The sequence below is a fragment of the Eschrichtius robustus genome, chromosome 13 (genome assembly GCF_028021215.1).
Source record: "Eschrichtius robustus isolate mEscRob2 chromosome 13, mEscRob2.pri, whole genome shotgun sequence".
NCBI classification, from domain to species: domain Eukaryota; kingdom Metazoa; phylum Chordata; class Mammalia; order Artiodactyla; family Eschrichtiidae; genus Eschrichtius; species Eschrichtius robustus.
In genome coordinates this window covers 59,834,211-59,848,499 of record NC_090836.1, presented here as the reverse complement: position 1 = coordinate 59,848,499, position 14,289 = coordinate 59,834,211, and the positions used below count along the sequence as shown (strand labels likewise).

Genomic DNA, 14,289 nt, shown 5'->3' with positions numbered 1-14,289 from the left:
AGGTACTAACTGAGACTTGTAAAGCTATCTGAAGAACTTTAGTTGCCAAGGCCAAAGGCTTTGCCCCTAGTTCTCATGGCCATTAGGGCCAGTCTAACAGGAACTCATAGACTATCCCCATATGAACTTGTCACTAGATGCCCATTGCCTTTAGGGTTCTCACCCGCTCTCTTGACTGCTCTTTTATAGTCCAACATGGCAAATACTGTAGAAAATGAATGCAGCATATTCAAGTTCATAATCAAAGGTCCAAGCAGCTTCTCTCAATCATAAAGCACAGGAACCCCTGCATGACCTTCAGCCTCAAGTCTTGGATTACAGGAAACAACCACAACATAAGACTCTTCTCAGACTTCATTGGAAAGGATCATATCAAGTGTTGTTAGCCATAAACACTGCAGTAAAACTCTAGGGAATCAACCCTTGGATCCTTGTTTCCAGTAAAAAAGTTATCATACATTTATTTCCTAGACTTCTATATCAACAGGAGATCCAAAACAGAATCCCTTGGAATCTTCCAGAAGACGACATCAAGAAGGTGATAGCTTTTCCAAGATCTTTGGACAAAGCAGCAGGCTGCTCAAAATGGATAGCTTCTATCCAAGATCTTCAGTTCAAGACCTCCTGTACCCTAAAAATAACAAACTACCACATCCTTCTTCATCTCCTTTTCATAACCATCTGTGAGATTCTTAAACTTTCTTTCCATAGTTTTGTTTCTCTGGATAAATCAGGAGGATGAACAAGTATTATACAAACCTATTTAGGTCAAACATCCCTCCACTAAAGACTCAGGGTGGAGATGGGATTTGTTTCCCTGGATAATCCCAGATGAGGCAGGATCTTGGCTAAGAGGCATTGTCCAAGGCCTTCTAATGATTCTCATGTCAATACTTGTCTCCACAGTCATTTGCTATATTCTCTCTAGAATTTTAAATACTTCAGCCACTCACTTGACAAATGATAAAATTCAATCACAAAAGCAAAATTTACCAGGAAGACAGGAAAAAGAGGTACAATGTTAAGAAAAGCCCCAATGGCATCATTACCAATGAGTCTGTGACTATAACTGCCTCAAGTGATATAGACCTAGAAAACTGAACAAATCAAGATTTGGTTGAATGAGACTCAGTCTCCCCACTGACCTAGAGGAAGGACTGTGAGAATTTTCCACTGTGGCCTTCTTATGTCCTGGTCTCCTTTAGCTGTTACTCTGTACCCCTCTTATGCATAACTTTAGCTCCTGTTTGTCTTCATCCTTCTTGAGAACATCCAGACTGCCCAAAGAATGGCTGCTAATCCACAAGAATAATCCCGCTTCTTCCCATCTGAATTCTGCATTGGGGAGTCTGGGAAAATATCGCAAATAAACCCAGGCACAGCTTTGCATGAGGTAGTAACCATCCTGGAGAATCATGTTTGGAACAGAAGGTATTTGAGGCTGTGACATAGAGACCTCAAAAAGAAGTAGCTTTATAGAACGAAGAAGCTCTTATCTCTTTCTCATAACAGCCTTGGATTTAACAGTCCAGGTTTGGCCATGTCTCTGATCCATGTAGACGTTTAGAGATATGCCGTCTTGTTGGTCCATTATCCCCTAGAGCGTAGCAGAAGCTGGTCACAGGCACTAGCTTTTAGACTGTAGGAAGGGGAAGAAGCTGCATAGGAACACATGTCCTGTGTCTTAAGGCCTAAACACAGGGGCACATACCTCTTCTACTCACATTCAGTTGGTGAGAAGATGGGCAAACGTTCACATCTAGCTGCAGGAAGGTCTAAGGAATGTGTACTAGCTGAGCAGTCATGTGCTTAATTTTATATCTCTCTATCTATCTATCCATCTATCTATCCATCTATTTATCCACCTCTCCCTCTCTCTCTCTTTCTCTCTCTGAGTGTCTATAAGTCTCTTCCTAGATTTGATTTCCAATGGCCTAAAGAGTTATGGGAGCAGAGCAGATTTCTAATATAGATAAAATGTTAAGTATGTCAGGCACCAATAGCTGCCTACCCAGTATCTATTTTCTTTCCATCCTTTTGAAGAGAACTCGAATTCTCCCAACTAAAGACAATTGCTGGACACATTCTCTTGTAGTCCAAGGGTTCAAGGTGGTTACATGACACTATCTGGCCAATGAGATATAAATGATACATTTCTGGGGGGCTTTTTCTTCCTCTTTTTCCTTTATCCTTCTTTCTGCCTACTACACAGATGTACCGATGTGCTGCTTGGAGCAGTAACAGCCATCTTAGAACCATAAGACAACCAGAGTGAGGATGAAAGGGAAAATGTCGATGATGGTAGAGCTGAAAGATGGGTTCTCGATGGCTCTTTGGGTCATAAAACTACGTATGTGAACCACGTAAACCGTTTTGCCTTTAAGCCAATATATGGCAGACCCTCTAATATTGGCAGTTGAATGGGTTTCTAAGAAATGGAGAGGGTGAGCAAAGGGAGAGAGAGAAATTGAGAGAGAGAGAAAAGAGCTTCCTTTCTGCTCCTGCCAGCTTTCTGAATATATATATATATCTGTCTGTTTGTTTTTTACCTAGACTGGGGAGAGAAGAGAGGGAGGAGGAGTGATAAAAGCATAGATATCGGTAAGCCTATGATGGACATTTTCCATTTTACCCCACAGATCCACTTCCCATCCTTCATCCTGCCTGGTGCCCTGGGTGGCTGTCCATACGGAATGCATCAACAATTTCCTTTCCCTCCATTCTTCCATTGGGTTTGACTAGTAGAAGACATTGGCAAGAGATCTGGAGAGCAGGAGGAAAGTAAGGTCAGGATATTTATTCCTTCGTCTTCCCAGCTGTGCTCCTCAACTAAAGGCCACAGATCCTCTCAGATGGCCTTCTCCCCACAACTCACTTTCTTGGTTCCTGTAACCACTTCCTCCCCTCATTCATTCAGGCTGGGGTGTAGGGTGGTGATGGATCCCTGTCCCATTCTCTGTTGCTTTTCCTGAACTCTTCCCACATTTTTGTAAACAGTTCCTTTATGAGTTCTCCTTAAATTACCCAATTTGAAAGTGCCATTTGATTTCTGCCCGGATCCTGGCTGACCCATTTCTGGAGAGTGGGATTAGAGCCCTGCTTCCAGGATTAGATTCACATGGAAGCAGGAAGCTCTAGAGGTAGAGACAGCCTCTTGGAACTTCCTGTGCACCAAAGCAGCTCAGTTTTATCATGTAGTGGTAGGATGAGAGGGACCAGGAAGACAAGAAAGAGAGGTATAATGCAGAGGTTAGAGCACAGAATCTGAAGCCAGACAGCCTGAGTCCAGCAACAGGGAGATGCCATTACATCTTTTTTTCTTTTTTTAACGTTTATTTATTTATTTATTTATTTATTTATTTATTTATTTATTTATTTATTATTATTTTGGCCACACCACTCGGCATGCGGGATCTTAGTTCCCCAACCAGGGACCGAACCCGTGCCCCCTGCAGTGGAAGCACAGAGACTTAACCACTGGACAGCCAGGGAAGTCCCAGATGCCATTACTTCTGTGCCTCACTCTCCTCATCTTTAATTGGGATAATAATAGTACTTGTCTCATAAGATTGCAGTCAGGATTAAATGAAATGTACATGTAAGACACAAGAGTTCCTGGGACTTTGTAATTAATCAATAAATATAACTGTAATAATAATTATTCTTAAATACCAAGGATCAGACGAGATGCTGGTTGCTTCAGAGGATTTCTGTGTGGACAAGTGAAATCAAAGACAAATGCCCTTCTAATGAAGAATCTGATTTCATATTTTGATATTTGACTGCCGACACCTTCTAAGCCTCACCTTTTCCTCTTCCCTTTCTGCCCCACGTCTGGACAAGGTGATAAAAAAGCCTGGGTGCTCACCATTTTGGCACCAGCCAAACCACAAGACGTTGCTGCATGGGGACTGTCATGCCCAGCCCCAAACCCTAACCACAATAAAAACCCAGGCCAGTCTCATTTCCTTGCTTTTTCATTTCAGACTTGCTTAAGAAGCCTATCCTGCTCACCCCAGACACAGACACCAATTATGTAAGTAATAAACCTTTCTATACCATTTTGGTGTGTAGGTGAGGCAGCATCAGTAGCAACATCTGAACCAAACTTTGGGTGTGGATCCATCTGCCTCTGCAGGTGACATAGTAGCCTTCCATTCCAAACACATTGGCACTAAAACTACTGGTCCACTACCCTACTTTTGACCCACCTTGGGGTAAGAGAAGGAAAACCTTGAACTGACTGAGCTTATTTTCCTTCCTACAATGAATGGGCATCTCAAAAATAGAAAATAAGTTGAGTCACAGAAAATGAACTTCTATTTCTTTCCCACCTTGAGTTGTAGACTGAGATTCACATCTGCTCTATCAGGTTACTGACAATTTAGTCACTGAGCAGGGCACCATCTTGCCCAGCCTTAAAAGTCTCCCCCAAACCAAGCAAAGCAGAACAAGGACCAGAAAAGAGGGAAGACTCAGTAGTGCCTAAGGATTGAGAACTTAGACTCTGAACGGTGCTGCTTTACTTCCATCTCCTTCTCTTGACCTCCAAATGGACGACCACTGCCTGTATGCCTCTTATATCTTTACCAGGACCTTCCAGTGAGCACACCCATCCACTGTTTCTTGGCCACCAGCAGTTTCCTTTTCCTCCTTAATGTCCTTTTTCTCTTTTTTGGTAAGTTATAAAACTATTCTGACATAGGCTCAAGTGGACAGCCCCCTTCTGGGTATGGCTTAGCCCAGAAGACTCCCATGGATAGACATGAGAATCATTAGAGGAATTAAGAAAAAATTAAATAGCTGCTGGGAGCCTATCTCAGACATGTAAAGTGAGACTTTGCTGACTTGGGGCAGATAGGGATGGAAGAGGTGGGTTAGGAACCTGTATGTTTAAATTTATTTATTTATTTATTTATTTATTTATGGCTGTGTTAGGTCTTCATTTCTGTGCGAGGGCTTTCTCTAGTTGTGGCAAGCGGGGGCCACTCTTCATCGCGATGCACGGGCCTCTCACTATCGCGGCCTCTCTTGTTGCGGAGCACAGGCTCCAGACGCGCAGGCTCAGTAATTGCGGCTCACGGGCCCAGCTGCTCCGTGGCATGTGGGATCTTCCCAGACCAGGGCTCGAACCCGTGTCCCCTGCATTGGCAGGCAGACTCTCAACCACTGCGCCACCAGGGAAGCCCAGGAACCTGTATGTTTAAAAGAAGTTCCCCAGCTGATTCCAATGATGAATCAGGTATAGAACACATTGAACAGATTAATTTTGTGACCCAGGATTATATTGACCCGGGGACGTTTGACCCAAGGATATGATAATCCCACCATTTGCTCATTGCTCTGCCATCAACATGAGTGGTTAGTACAGAATACCCAACTTGACTGGAAATACGTTAAAGAATTAAGTCATCAATACAGAGAAATTCCAGACAGTAGAACAACTTTGAAATAGCTGAGGAAACTTCTCACAGTTTTCTCATTAAAAAGAAAAAAATGTCCAACTATCAGTCCTTTATCCATTTCCTACTAAATATTATTGGCAGAAATAATCAGTACAAAAGAAAATGACAGTGGTGAAAACTGCACATGATAAAATTTGTTAGAGATGAAAATCTGAAGAATCGTGCCTTAATGCTCACATTGAAACATGCAAACGTTAAACAGGGAAAAATTAGACTTGGCAGAAGTAATCAACACTAAATAAAACTGCCAACAACTACACTGGCACATGTTAAAATTTATTATTGCCTAAAAATTGACAGAAGAATCCAATTTTTTGACTAAGTTTAGGTATGAATAATTTGACCTGAGACAATTGGATTTGGTACAAATAATGGCTATAAAAGAAAAGCTGCAATTGCAGAAACCATAATCAATAAAAATTTGATATGAGCAATAAGGAGAAAAACCACATTGAATAACATTTTCATTTAAACCTTATGTGGAAAATAATTGATTCCAATGAAAAGAATTTCAGTAAATTAACAATTAAAATGGAAAAAAATTAGAAATATCTTAATGCCTGGGAATAAAAATTTTATCAAGGAATTATTGTAACTTAATAGAAATTACTGTGGCTCTAAAAATACTTTCTTAATGAGTATTTTAATCTATGTATGCAGAATTTTAATGTAAAGTTTTAACTCCCAAACACAGGGGTCAAAATATTCTCCGATCAGAAAGTCCACAGGGTCGACATGGATAGGTCAAAACAAAAAGGCTTAAAACTTTCTGCATCCAATTATTTATTGCGGGGTGTCAAGAAAGGAGTGAGTGGTCAGGAAAAGTCTGGAATGTGGGGCAAGAAGGAACGTGCCCAAGAAGGGCAAGCATTCATGGAGTGCCACCACTTCAGGTTCCTGGGCATCCAGATGGCGGGATAAGGTATGTGTACCTAGGAGAAAGAGCACAGAAGACAAATCCTTTCAAATGTTTCCTAAGCCCCTCTCTCCTTATCTAGTTTCTTACTGAAGGAACTGAACCATAATTCTAAGTCTTGAAGTTGACCGAAGTAGTCATCTCTCAAAATGCAAATCCCACTATAAAAAAGAGGAATAATAACAAGTGTGGGGGGAGGATGTGGAGAAATGGGAACCCTCTACACTGCTAGGGAGATTGTAAAAGGACACAGCCACTTTGGAAAGGAGTCTGGCAGTCCCTCAAAAAGGTTACACATGGATTACCATATGACCCAGCAATTCTGTTCCTAGGTATATACTCAAGAAAAATAAAAACATATGTTCACATAAAAACTTGTTTACAAATGTTCATAGCAGCATTATCCATGATAGGCAAAATGGAAACAATCCAAGTGTCGATCACGTGATGAATGGATAAACAAATTTGTGCTTTATCCATTCAGTGCCATATTTTGGGGCAATAAAAAGAGATAAAGGAATGATCCATGCTACAACACAGATGAACCTTGAAATCATGAAGGTGAGTGAAAGAAGCCAGTCACAAAAGACCACACATTGTATGATTTCCTTTATATTAAATGTCCAGAATATGCAAATCTGTAGAGACAGGAGGTAGATTAGTGGTTGCTTAGGGCTGAGGGGGCTGAGGAGAAAATGGGAAGGAAATGCTAAAGAGTACAAAATTTCTTTTTGGGGTGATTCAAATATTCTAAAATTGATCATGGTGATGGTTGCACAACTCTGTGAACATACTACAAACCATTGCTTTGTACATTTTAAATTAGTGAATTGTATGGTATGTGAATTATATCTCCATAAAGACTATATTAAAAATGCAAATCTCCAAAAATGGAGTCACATTCTAAAGCCTCAATTTTTATCTCTGGGTATCAGTCTCCTTCTCTGTATAGTAGGAATGATCTTAATAGTTTATGAAGATGTTGAAAGAATTAATGAAGCAATGTATGTGAAAATGCTTACATATCATGCAACACGCATGGTAGAAATAGCTAACTGCCCAAGATCTGTGCTTTTCCTTCTATGGCATAGAATTGGCACAGGGAAAGAGTTGCCCAGGCAGAGACTGCAATTTCCATGGCTTCTTGCATCCAGTTATTCCGTGATCTAGTTCTAACCAATGGTATGTGAGCAGAAGTGATGTGTGTGGTCAAGGTGGTTAGGCAACTGCTCTGTCTCTTTCATCCTCTGTTTCCTCTCCTAACTGGATGCTGAGTAACTGACAGGGAGGGTGGAGCCATAAGATGGGACATGCCTGGGCTCTTAAATCCCTCTGTGGGTAAAACCCCACCCACCAGCCACCCTGGGTTGATCATCTCAGTGAGAAATAGGTTCTATTTGGTTGAAATGTTTTTGTTATAGCAGCTAGAATTACCTTCACTAACACAAAAATTTGAGTATGTATGCCCTCAATAAATTTTTGATAAGAAAATAAGACATCTTTGTCATTTATTAGTACCTTTGGAGTTTTAAAATAAAAGCCAGTAGAGGCTGAGAAGAGGACAGTTATGGAAATCTGAAAAGTGGAGGACATGAATGGATGTGGGGTGGCCTGTTACTGACTTGATTCCACCCCAAATCATATGAGGTGATTATTGTACCATTCAGTGCTCATCCTTACTTAAGGCATTGATGCACTTCATTGAATCCCAAAGTCATGGAGCAGATACCATATCAATTCTGAGTCCTCTGCACTATTTATCAGCCCTAATCTCTACAGTGAACCTACATTCATGAGGAGGGAAACAGATAATAAATCAAACAAATAAGCAAAGCATATGATATATTTGATAGTGTTGATTGTCATGGATAAAATAAAGCAAGAAGGGAGTGTGGGAGCTCAGGAGTCATGTTCAGTTTTAAATAAGACGGTTAAGGAATGTGTAAAGAGAAGATGACATTGGAACAAAGGCTTGAATACAGCGAGGGAGCAAGCCATGACTTCCAAACAGAGGGAACAGTGGTACAAAGACCCTGACGTAGAAACATGCCAGGTGCATTAAGGAACAGCAAGGAGATTAATGTGCTTGGGGAAGGCTAGGCAAAGGGAAGAGTGACAAGGAAGAGGCCAGAGAGGTAATGGAGTGGGACTAGATTGTTTGGAGGTCTGAGGACTAGTCAAAGAACATAATGGGGGATATGAAAGAGTTCAAGACCAGAGATAATTGGCTGCTCTTATTGACTTCAGCAGCGAATGCCAGCACAATGCCCCAAAGACAGATAGGTCCATTTTCACTTCAGCAGATATCAGTTCAGGACCTAGATATAGTCCCACAGCAGGAACCAGCAAGAACTCAGATGGTGAATGGGATCCAAGATCCCCCACCCTCCCAACACTTGCCATAATGAAGTCACATCAGTGCCTATGTACCCCAAGATGACACTTCCTGTAGGAGCAAAGAGGGAGGAAGTTTGAAAGACTGAGCATTTACCAGACATAGATTGTTTAATCTGGAAGAGACTGAGTTATAAGGATAAGAAAGTAAAGATGCTATATATTTTTTTGCACATCTTAGTTTTACTGGATTAGATTTATGGTGTCCCACAGGTTCCTTGGGCCTTGTTCACTTGTCTTCTTTTAATTGGTGATGGTTATATTTTATTTTATTATTATTATTATTTTATTGAAATATAGTTGACTTACAATATTATATTGTTTCAGTTGTAAAATGCACTAATTTGATATTTTTATAGATTATACTCCATACAAAGTTATTATAAAATATTGACTATATTCCCTGTGCTGTACAGAAATAAGTGTTGGAGAGACTGTGGAGAAAAGGGAACCCTCCTACATTGTTGGTGGGAATGTAAATTGATACAGCCACTATGGAGAACAGTATGGAGGTTCCTCAAAAAATTAAAAATAGAACTACCATAGGATTCATCAACTCACTTCTGGGTATTTATCCAAAGAAAAATGAAAACACTAACTTGAAAAGTTACCTGTACCTCCACATTCACTGCAGCATTATTTACAATAGCCAAGATATGGAAGCAGCCTGAATGTCCATCAATAGCTGAATGGATAAAGAAGATGTGGTACATATACACAATGGAATACTACTCAGCTATAAAAAGAATGAAATTTTGCCATTTGCAATAACATAGATTCGTTTGCTTTCCCTTAATCATTTTTCTTTCTGTTCCTCATACTTAATAATTTCCGTTTTCCTATCTTAAAATTTGCCGATACTTTCTTCTGATTGCTCAAACCTGTAGTGAATTTTTTCATTTCAGTTTCTGTACTTTTCAGCTCCAGAATTTCCTTTTGATTTCTTTTTAGATCTTCTGTCTCTTTAATAATATTTCCAGGGCTTCCCTGGTGGCGCAGCGGTTGAGGGTCTGCCTGCCGATGCAGGGGACACGGGTTCGAGCCCTGGTCTGGGAGGATCCCACATGCCGCGGAGCAGCTGGGCCCGTGAGCCACAACTACTGAGCCTGCGCGTCTGGAGCCTGTGCTCCGCGACAAGAGAGGCCGCGATAGTGAGAGGCCCGTGCACTGCGATGAAGAGTGGCCCCCGCTTGCCACAACTAGAGAAAGCCCTCGCACAGAAACAAAGACCCAACACAGCCATAAATAAATAAATAAAAATTTAAAAAAAAAGAATATAAAAATTTATTAAAAAAAATAATATTTCCATTTTGTTCACACATCATCTTCTTGAGTTTTTCTATATCTTCCTTTAATTCTTTGAGCATTTTAAAGACAGTTGTTTTAAGTCTTTGTCTTGATATCTGCCATTAGGTCTTTACAGAGAGAGTTTCTGTTGATTTATTTTTTGCCTTTAAATGAGCTGTACTTTCCTGTTTCTTTGTAGGCCATGTGCTTTTTTTGCACACTGGACATTTGAATCTAATAATGTGGTAACTCTGGAAATCAGATTCTCCCTCTTCCCCAGGATTTGCTGGGTTTTGCCATTATTCTTGTTTTTTGTTTTTGTTTGTTTATATGTTTGTTTTTAATTGTGTCAGGTGTCTTTATGCTGAGGGTCAGGCTGAGTTGTAAAGTTAAGGTCTTATCAGCTCTTTTCTGAGCCTTTCCCTGGTCATGCATGGTCACTTTCTAATTTTCCCCGTATATGTAGTTGTTTTTGAATGTCCTAATCTTTAATGTCTGGCTTCTGAAAGAGGGAAAAGTGAAAAATGAAGGGGGTAGGGGCAGAAGGCTGGCCCTTTAAATTCCCTGGAATTCATTTCATCTGGAAGGGCTTGCAACAATGGCTGCCTGCCTTTTTGTCTGCACCTCTGTGATCAGAAACAGCAATCAGTGAGCAGTGCATAGGTTTCCAATATTTAGAGGACAGGATCCTTTTTGCCTGCCCTGGCTCCCACAAGCTGTGTGCAAGCTGCTCCAGGAACATCAGCACAGCTGCCTGCCATGGGGCTGGGAGTGGGGGATGGATAGCTGCTACTGTGCTAAGAGCTGAAATTGACTAAAATTAACTGCAATTTACCATCCAAGGCTTTCCCTAGAAATTGCAAGCCTTCAACAGATTCCAGAGTTCCAAGTACATCAGAGAGATTCTGCCAATTGTTGTTTGCATGGCGAGACGGATTCCTGGTGCTCCCTCCTCCACTATCTTCCCAGAATCCTCTGTCAGTGGACAGAATCTTCCATGTTGAATAATATGTTGATTCTTATGTGTTCTATTAGTCAGTGTTCTCAAGAGAAGGAAAACCAATAGAATGTGTATGTAAAGAGACAGAGATTTATTGTAAGGAATTGGCTTGTGTAATTATGGAGGCTGGCAAGTTTCAAGATCTGCAGGGTGAGTGGGTGAAGCTGGAGACCCAGGAGAGCTAATGGTGTAGTTCCAGTCTGAAGGCCAGTAGGCTCACGACTCGGAAAGGCCCAATGTTTCAGTTCAAGTTCAAAGGCAGGAAAAAGTCAATATACTGGTATGTAGGCCATCAGGCAGGAAGAATCCTCACTTTGGCGGGGAGTCAAGACTTTTTATTCTATTCAGGCCTTCAACTGACTGGATGAGGCACACTCACATTATGGAGGGCAATCTGCTTTACTCAGTCTACCAATTTAAATGTTAATCTCATTCAGAAACACCCTCACAGAAACACTGGATAACGTTTGACCAAATACCTGGGCATCCCATGGTCCAGTCTAGTTGACACATAAAATTAGCCATCACACTTAAAATACAGAAATTATATCTGGAAACAACTGGATGTTATGGTCCCTTTAGAAAAGTTTGATAAAAACCCAGTGGCTGCATCTTCTCAATGTGTTACTCAAATATCTGTGGAATATGCCCAGTACACTATGATCCTAGCCCTGGATAAAAAAGGCACTTTACTATTTTGGTGATGATGATGATGAAGTGCAAGTCACTTAAGTACTTGACAGTTATATTTATGGAGCGAGACATTTCCTTTAATGCTATTTTATAGGCAAGAGGGAAATGCTGCAAACATATTTTGGAAAACATACAAGTTTGTCACGGGTCTTGAGTTACTCCACGCTCAGAGTGCAAGAGTACCTTATGTTAATAGGGAACATTCACACTTTACATAAGCAGGGCTTGGGGAAGTTTCAAAATATCCGGAAAACAGACTTTGTATAAAGATGCTCATACTGTAACGATGAGCCTATCACAGTGTCCCCAGGGAACAGCTGAATAGACGAGGCTGATTCAGAGGCAACTTTGACATAGTAAAAAGTCTTTAAACTTTGGAGTCTACTGTTGCAGGAGTACGCGACGGGAAAATCAAGAGTGGACGACATCTCATGTTTTTTCCACCTTGTTTAAAGCTCAAGCACTTCTTTCAGTGCCAGACCAGGGAACAAAGCCTGGACCTGAGAGGTGAGCTGTGGATAGAAACATTAATCTACTTTGCTTTGAGGAAAGTGACTTACCTGGATCGCAAAACATCTGGGAACTTTGTCACAGGCCATTCTTGGTTGGTAAATCAAGGGCCAGGTGGTTGGGACACTAGTCCTTTGGTGATTACTCTCTCTCACTTTTCTCCTAATCCAGGTTGCAGAATCATATCTTAAGAGTTGGAGGCATATTTAGAGACTGGCTAATTTCTCTGTCTCTTCCAATTCAGAATGTGGGAACTCAGGGCCACATGTATCACCAAGGAAGAGCCAGTTTCAAAACACTGTGAGTGCATGCCTTCTGAGATGTTTCTCATTGATCCTTAGAGTAGAGCAGGCCTTCTTTTCTCAGTCGCATACGTGCTATTGGTAGAAGTGATTTCATTCTTTCTTCTACAACCATGGTTTAAAAATGTAGCTGATTCACTCATTTCATTTACTTCTTCACTTAGCAAATACTTATTCGTGTTTAGGCACTGTGGCAGGCATTGGAGATAAAAAGTGATCAAAAACAGGGAAGGACCAGGTTGTTATGGAGCTTATAATTAAGTGATTTTATTAGTAATTTTTATAATAATTTAATTATTATTTAGATCTTTTATATTATATATAATTTAATAGCATAAAGAGAAAAATAACAGAAATGAAATAAAAAATTCCCTCTCTAGTATTCTCTTTTGACTTCCTCTGTTTAAAAAATTTCCTTTTGCCAGGGCACATATATACAATGGAGTATTACTCAGTCATAAAAATAAACGAAATTGAATTATTTGTAGTGAGGTGGATAGACCTAGAGTCTGTCATACAGAGTGAAGTAAGTCAGACAGAGAAAAACAAATACCGTATGCTAACACACATATATGGAATCGTAAAAAAAAAACAAATGGTCATGAAGAACCTAAGGGCAAGATGGGAATAAAGACACAGACCTGCTAGAGAATGGACCTGAGGAAACAGGGAGGGGGAAGGGTAAGCTGGGACGAACTGAGAGAGTGGCATGGACATATTTACACTACCAAAGGTAAAATAGATAGCTAGTGGGAAGCAGCCGCATAGCACAGAGAGATCAGCTTGGTGCTTTGTGACCACCTAGAGGGTTGGGATAGGGAGGGTGGGAGGGAGGGAGACGCAAAAGGGAAGAGATATTGGGACATATGTATATGTATAACTGATTCACTTTGTTATAAAGCAGAAACTAACACACCATTGTAAAGCAATTATATACTATGATAAAGATGTTAAAAAAAACACACCAAGGTATCAATAAAAAGGTAGACATAGGACAACAATACAAAAGGAAGTTTTTTGTTTTTTGTTTTTTTAACATCTTTATTGGAGTATAATTGCTTTACAATGGTGTGTTAGTTTCTGCTGTATAACAAAGTGAATCAGCTACACGTATACATTATATCCCCATATCCCCTCCCTCTTATGTCTCCCTCCCACCCTCCCTATCCTACCCCTCTATGTGGACACAAAGAACCAAGCGGATCACCCTGTGCCATGCGGCTGCTTCCCACTAGCTATCTATTTTACATTTGGTAGTGTATATATGTCCATGCAACTCTCTCACTTCATCCCAGCTTACCCTTCCCCCTCCCCGTGTCCTCAAGTCCATTCTCTACATCTGGGTCTTTATTCCTGTCCTGCCCCTAGGTTCTTCAGAACCATTTTTTTTTTTTTTTTAGATTCCATATATATGTGTTAGCATATGGTATTTGTTTACCTCTTTCGGACTTACTTCATTCTGTATGACAGAGTCTAGGTCCATCCACCTCACTACAAATAACCCAATTTTGTTTCTTTTTATGGCTGAGTAATATTCCATTGTATATATGTGCCACATCTTCTTTGTCCGTTCATCTGTCGATGGACACTTAGGTTGCTTCCATGTCCTGGCTATTGTAAATAGAGCTACAATGAACATTGTGGTACATGACTCTTTTTGAATTATGGTTTTCTCAGGGTATATGCCCAGTAGTGGGATTGCTGGGTTGTATGGTAGTTCTA

At 40.5% G+C, this 14,289-nt stretch overlaps 1 protein-coding gene across 2 annotated transcripts in view; it reads left to right on the top strand.

Annotated features, from left to right (window-relative positions):
• Nucleotides 1–3,984: 3,984 nt before the first annotated feature.
• The window catches only part of TSPAN8 (tetraspanin 8), a 94,136-nt gene continuing 83,831 nt past the window's right edge, over nucleotides 3,985–14,289 (top strand). For both annotated transcript variants that reach the window (XM_068561417.1, XM_068561416.1), the window contains exon 1: nucleotides 3,985–4,036. The gene's annotated coding sequence lies outside the window, so the exon portion shown is untranslated. The remainder of the gene's footprint in view (nucleotides 4,037–14,289) is intronic.